Below are 6,361 nucleotides of genomic sequence, written 5' to 3'. Positions count from 1 at the left end.
TTTCCTTGTTAGAAGACACATTAGAGGGGAGATGCTGCAATTGTAAGAACTTCCTGGTGGCATATTGAAATTTGTATATGATTTATGCTGGATTGGTGATATAGATCCTTCACCAAACTGGGCTTACTAAGGATGGGTTGTATATGTGTTGGGCCTTCAGTCCATGTGGTTTATTGTGTAATGTGCCATTTTTATAGGTCTAAACTGGAGGTATTAAGGTTGCCTACGGGATTAGCTAGTTAATTTTTTTTTTTTTAGTTGGGTTCAATTTAAGTTATATTTGTTTTCTTAGGAGTCAAGTTATTAGTTGTTAGTTTCCTTTTTTAGTTTTTAGAAACTATTTTATTAGGAGAATATTTGGTTTCCTCTTTTGGAACCTGTTATTAGGATGTAATTCCCTTCCCCATTATCGCTATAAATATAATGCAAGGTTTCATAGAAGGCAGTGATTTGAAGAAAGCTATTGTTATAGATGCTGCTGTCTTCTCCATGGAGATTTGTCTTTTGTTTGATCAAGTTTGATGGAACTGCTGTTTGTTCCAGTTGACTCCCTGCGGTGGGAATTCCGAGAGGTCCTCTTCCTTACTTTATCTTCTTCTCCTCTCAATTACTCAAGGTTCTACTGCTGCTGCAATTTTCTTATATGTATTTGATTCCATCTTCTTCCACAGTTCTGCCCAGGGTCCTTAGTTTCCTATTTGATCCCTGCTGCTTGAAGCACTTTCTGCCATCCTCTATGGCTGAAAATTGGATCGAACCTCCCTCCCAACTAGCACTTACTACCTTCAATCCAAACCTGGTCCAATTCTGACCAGCCGATTGGGAGATATTAGAAATCTCCCTAATTTTGTCTTCTAGTGACCTATTCTGCCCAGATTTGAAACAAATGGAACTGACTTGATTTCTTTTGGTTTCTTTGGGTGTTGGATCATATTATCAGGTGGGTTTAGCTTAAGCCTCTTACTGTCCCTGTTAGGGCTCTATCATTTATTGTTAGTTATGTTCACAGATTCTTAAGAGTTCTGTAATCGGTAGGCTATTACAGATTTGGTTTTCTTTTTTAATCCTGAGTTGCTTTGTGTTGCTGTTCTACTTTGGATATTGGTAGTTTTTTTAGAGTATCCGGCGGCGTTGTGATGGGCTTGACTTGTCAACCTAGTTCTACATTAATTGGTGTGATGTGGTGGGGAGAGACAAGAAGGCATACCGTTTATGGGGTAACCGAAGATTTCACCCTAACTAGAGTGGACTGGAGAAAGAGAATTTGTGAAGCCAAACCTAAAGTCGATTGAAGTAGGCTTAATTATTTGAGTTTTATGTGCTCTTCTATACTCCTTTGTAATGGAAGTTTATTGTCACTGTTTTCTGGAATGCTTTTATTCAGCAAACACTGTTCTGAAATTGAAATAACATTAAAACTTAAAACTCCTATGTGCTTCTTGCTGTTGGCTACATTCTATCGGTTTAGAGTATTGGTATGTTGGAGTTAACTTTAGGTGAGTACCGATGTGATGATCTAGCATGACTATTAACAGAGAAAAGTACAAATAGTGAAGGTGACTCTTGCTGTCATATTATTCAGTAGGGTGATATTTGCACTTCTTGCTTACCTTACTCAAAGTTGATGTCTGACCTCTTGTTCTTGTTCCTTCCAGATCTGATGTTGGACATATGGAGTTTATTTTTTGAGGTTGAGGAAGATGAAACAGGAAAATTAAAAGTACGGGCATGATACAGAGGTACTTCTTGGTGCGAAGCAGCTGTTGTGTATATACTCACAATTGTTAATGTGATATTATTGATTTTATGTTTCAAGTTTCATTTTTTCCTTAAGTTTCAAGCTATAAAGAATGATAGGATTATGTTTTGTTTTCATCTCTCTTCTTAATGTGGTGAGGGTATGAATATCACTGTCCTCTATTTACATTCATGCTGTAAAGTATCTAATTTGTGGAACCTTGTTCTCTAGGGCTGACTTTGGAAGTGGAAGGTTAGCAGCGAACTAATTGAGAACGAGAAACCAAATGAAAAAGGCAATCAAGGCATGGAGTTACAGAAGATACCCTATGTGTCCGCAGTACATAATATGTTGACTGTATTTGGATAATTTTGTTCAATGTTGCCCTTACGTTTCTCACCAGTATATGCATCATTTGCTGAATATTTCACAAAACTCTGATAGTAAAATATCAGTCATCTATATCACTGTTTCTGAGACCGGTTCAATCCACATTGGTCTACACAGCAACCTTCCAACCTGGTCACTAAGATGATTGAGTTCCCCCACCCTCGCCCCCCCCCTCCCACCACCACCAAAAAAAAAAAAAAAAAGAGTCAATTTTTCTTTTTATGAAAGATTCCAATGTGTTGTTGGTTGAAGTGTTGAATCAGTTGGCCGGCTTGTCAACCTGTTGAACTAATGACCCAGTAACAAAATGGGTCCCTTTTTCTTTTCTTCTTCAGGGTACGATCTTCATTTTGTGAAGCTTCATGATATTTGTAATATTTGGTTTCTGAGGAGGATGAGGATAACTAGATATCTTCCCCTGAGAGGATACATGGTCAAATCATACATGTCTTACATGGGTTAGTAAGACAATACTAAGCAAACAATAAGGAGAGATGTCAATATATATATATATATATATTGCTTCTGTTATTTAAAGCACCATTGAAAACTTTCCACAGAAGAACATAGGACTTTGGATGCATCTTCAAGTACCAAATGAAATCCTAAAAATTTCAAGTTTTAGGTTGATTGGAGTTGGCCCCATAGAAAAATAAAACATTAAAAATCCAGCATTTCAAGTTTTAAGTTGATTGGAGCTAGCCCATGATAAATGAAGCATTAAAAAATCCAGGACTATTGAGAGGATGATTCACAAAAGTACAATGGTATGGACTATGGACATGCAGTTTTTAATTTGAGGCTAATTTTTTCCTTGTGGCCAATTAAGATAATTTCTTAGGTATCTAACTATCAGAATTATCAGTCTTCCACGTGGATCTACCCAACTAATTGCCCCCATCTTAAAAAATCATGGCACTTTTTTCATAAAATGGCAGAGTTTATCTAATAGGCCCCTCAAAATTTGCCACGTGGCATGTCGAAATTGGGCCAATTTTTGTACACACGCTGATCTTAAGCTGTTCTGGTGACCTCTCATGTTCCAGCCATTTGCTGCTGACCCAAGTGGCAAAATGAAGCTTTAAAAGGAAACAGAACAGCAAGAAGACTATTGAGGGGTGCATTTCAATTCAGGATGTTTTGAAAATACATGGGGCCATACACATACAATGAAGGGTATTTGGATGAAATTTTGGAATTTGGTGTGTGCTCTAACCAGATATTGCCCTTCTACCCAATTCCCCAAACTACTAAATCATATTGCAATGTGGAAAAAATACATGGATTAACCAAATAAGCTTAATAAGTTTGGAATTAGTGATGCTGCCAAAGGGAGTGGCGATGCCATATACAAAAAGGAAGAGACTCATAGAATGCAAAGGACATAGACTTTTTGCACATTTTTCGTTAATCATTAACATACTATCTATAACCGTTCCTGGATCCATACATCTCGATCAGAGAAATCATAGAAACAGAAGTCAGATATCGATATCCTTGAAACAATCCGTGGTGTAACATAAATCAGGATCAACTAGCCCTCTCGAGCTTACTGGGATGCAGAATCGAGAATACTCATGTAAATACCAAGGAATAAGGTTTGATCCTATTCATGGGGATTCCTTAAATATCCCCTTCCAAAAATAGAAAGTTTGAATGGAGCTATGAAGTGACAATTTTCCTTTTAATGAATAGATCTTTATCATTTCATTAGGTTTTCTCTTTCAATTGACAATTTATCTCGAAAAATCTTGAAGAATTGTGTAGTTTTTCCTCAAGAGACATCAAAACTAAATATTTGTTGCAAAACATTCCTACCTTTTCAGGTTCTCAGTTTGATCTGACAAACAATTTTCTTCTGATTTTTGCAAGGAGATAGTGTATCTGGGCAAAATGAACAGACCACAAAGTTCTGCAGCTTGGGGAGCCCAAATTTGTGAGACCTAAAAATGACGGCTAGTCATCTTTTTCCTCACTTTTAGGTTAGTGTTTGATCCATTCCAGTTCCTGTTAGATCTACTCCGTGTGACCAATCCACGCCATTTCCATAATACATGTTTGTTCTTTATTTCTCTCACAACAGTCAGATTTCCTTCTCAAAACAGTTTCTCTTTTTCCCATGTAGTGGTTCTCTCTTTAGATCCCCCTAATTTGCACTCTCTCTCTCTCTCTAAACATACACTTAGGATTAAGAAACCAAAGTTCAGAGGTAACAAAAGGTTCATCAACATCTCTCTCGCTTATTCTCCACAGTCCACCTGCATCTTCTCCATCTCTCTTTCTCTCTCTCTCTCTCTCTGTGGATAAGCAGCGCACCTGCATCTCGTGTTCCAAATAAAAGGAACCCAGAAGACACCCAAATAACATAATCTGCATATGGTCCTGTGTCATATCCAATCCAGGAAAAAAAAAATGGTCCCTACCACCAACCATTGAATAAAAGCAAAGAACTGAAACACATGCACACATAAATGAATCTTGAACCCAATGTAGCTTAAAATGGATTTGATATTTCAGGTGGATTCCATAACTGACTTGAATAAATAACAAGGAAAGAAAGAAACAGATTAATATGTTTTGGTTGCAAATCCCAAAAGTATAGTTCCAATTATCTGTAGTCCTAGACAGGCAATAATAATAATAATGATGATGATGGATCAACCAAATCCTTCATTCTAGCATAATTCTCGAACATCTTTCCTGCCCTCAGCCATTCCTTCTCACTCCACCAGTTCTTCCTCGCATTATTCTCAAACATCTTCCTGGCCTCGGCCATTCCTTTACTTCACCAGTTCTCACCTCAGACGCATGAGGATAGATGATGATGATGAGGAGGAGGAGGAGGAGGAGGAGGAGGATGACGATTGTCCTGGGAATAGGAGGGGTGCTACTCATACGGACAATATCATCACCATTGACAATGATCTTCAATCGACGGATGTGCTAGACAATTTAACAAGAAGCAATATGCTTTCAAGGCATTGAATTTGTTAAGATGTGTCACAATAGGGGGGGGGGGTGCCCCATCATGGACTAAGTTGAGTCTAAATTTACTTATCTTTCTTGTTTCTTTGTTAGTTTGTGTTGCTGCCAAAAAACCCCGCTAGTCCAACCTACACAAACACAGACGACGGAGGCCCGGAACTTAGTCCGGGGTTAGTCCTCCGACGCTCAAGTCAGGGTCGGCCGCACAGTTCAATAAGGGAGTAATGGTGAGGGTCTCAGAGCTTACCTTCCCCCTTCTTCCGTGCCTTCTTATATAGTCCTTCGGCCTTAGGGTTTTTCCCCCTTCTTCCCTCTTAGAGTCCCACTCGAATACGTCCAACCTTCTGGGGGGGAATATTCCCGTCATGCAGGCGACGTGATCCCGCGTGATTCTGCAGGCGTGCCTCGGTGATTGAGCGTGCTCGAATGTGAGTGGTTTCTTGGAACCTTCGTCTGGCGGAGGACACGTGTCTCGGAGGCGACACGTGTCATTGCCCCCCACCGAGAGGTTATTTTGGCTATATCAGGAGCCCCCTTACTTCCACTAGGAGCTTCTTCCTGTGGGAGTAACCTTCTTCTTTGGTTGACTTGTTCCTTCGGACTTGGCATTACCAGTGACCAAGGCTTGGGGTCGACCGAGAGAAAGACCTTCGGCCGCTTCGGATCGGATTTACTGAGCCCCCTGTTGAAGGTGGGACCTTCGGTCAGATCCGTTCGGCTTTACCGAGCCCCCTGTTGAAGGTGGGACCTTCGGTCAGCTCCGTTCGGCTTTGGCTGACCTCCCAGCCGAAGGAGTGACCCTCGGTCAGGTCCGTTCGGCTTTGGCCGACCTCCCAACCGATGGAGGGACCCTCGGTCAGGTCCGTTCGGCTCTGCCGAACTCCCAACCGAAGGAGGGACCCTCGGTCAGGTCCGTTCGGCTTTGGCCGAACTCCCAACCAAAGGAGGGACCCTCGGTCAGGTCCGTTCGGCTCTGCCCGAACTCCCAACCGAAGGAGGGACCCTCGGTCAGGTCCGTTCGGCTTTGGCCGACCTCCCAACCGATGGAGTGACCCTCGGTCAGGTCTGTTCGGCTTTGGCCGAATTCCCAATCGAAGGAGGGACCTTCGGTCAGGTCTGTTCGGCTCTGCCGAACTCCCAACCGAAGGAGGGACCCTCGGTCAGGTCCGTTCGGCTTTGGCCGAACTCCCAACCGAAGGAGGGACCCTCGGTCAGGTCCGTTCGGCTCTGGCCGAACTCCCAACCGAA

At 41.6% G+C, this 6,361-nt stretch overlaps 1 long non-coding RNA gene across 1 annotated transcript; it reads left to right on the top strand.

Annotated features, from left to right (window-relative positions):
* Window positions 1-396: 396 nt before the first annotated feature.
* LOC122077582 lies at window positions 397-2,228 on the top strand. The gene is made up of 3 exons (XR_006139845.1): window positions 397-572; window positions 1,656-1,739; window positions 1,970-2,228. It is a non-coding gene; the product is annotated as an uncharacterized LOC122077582 (long non-coding RNA).
* Window positions 2,229-6,361: the final 4,133 nt, after the last annotated feature.

This window comes from Macadamia integrifolia, chromosome 4 (genome assembly GCF_013358625.1).
Source record: "Macadamia integrifolia cultivar HAES 741 chromosome 4, SCU_Mint_v3, whole genome shotgun sequence".
Lineage (NCBI taxonomy): Eukaryota > Viridiplantae > Streptophyta > Magnoliopsida > Proteales > Proteaceae > Macadamia > Macadamia integrifolia.
The sequence above is the reverse complement of the archived record's forward strand: the minus strand, read 5'-3'. Positions and strand labels throughout refer to the sequence as shown.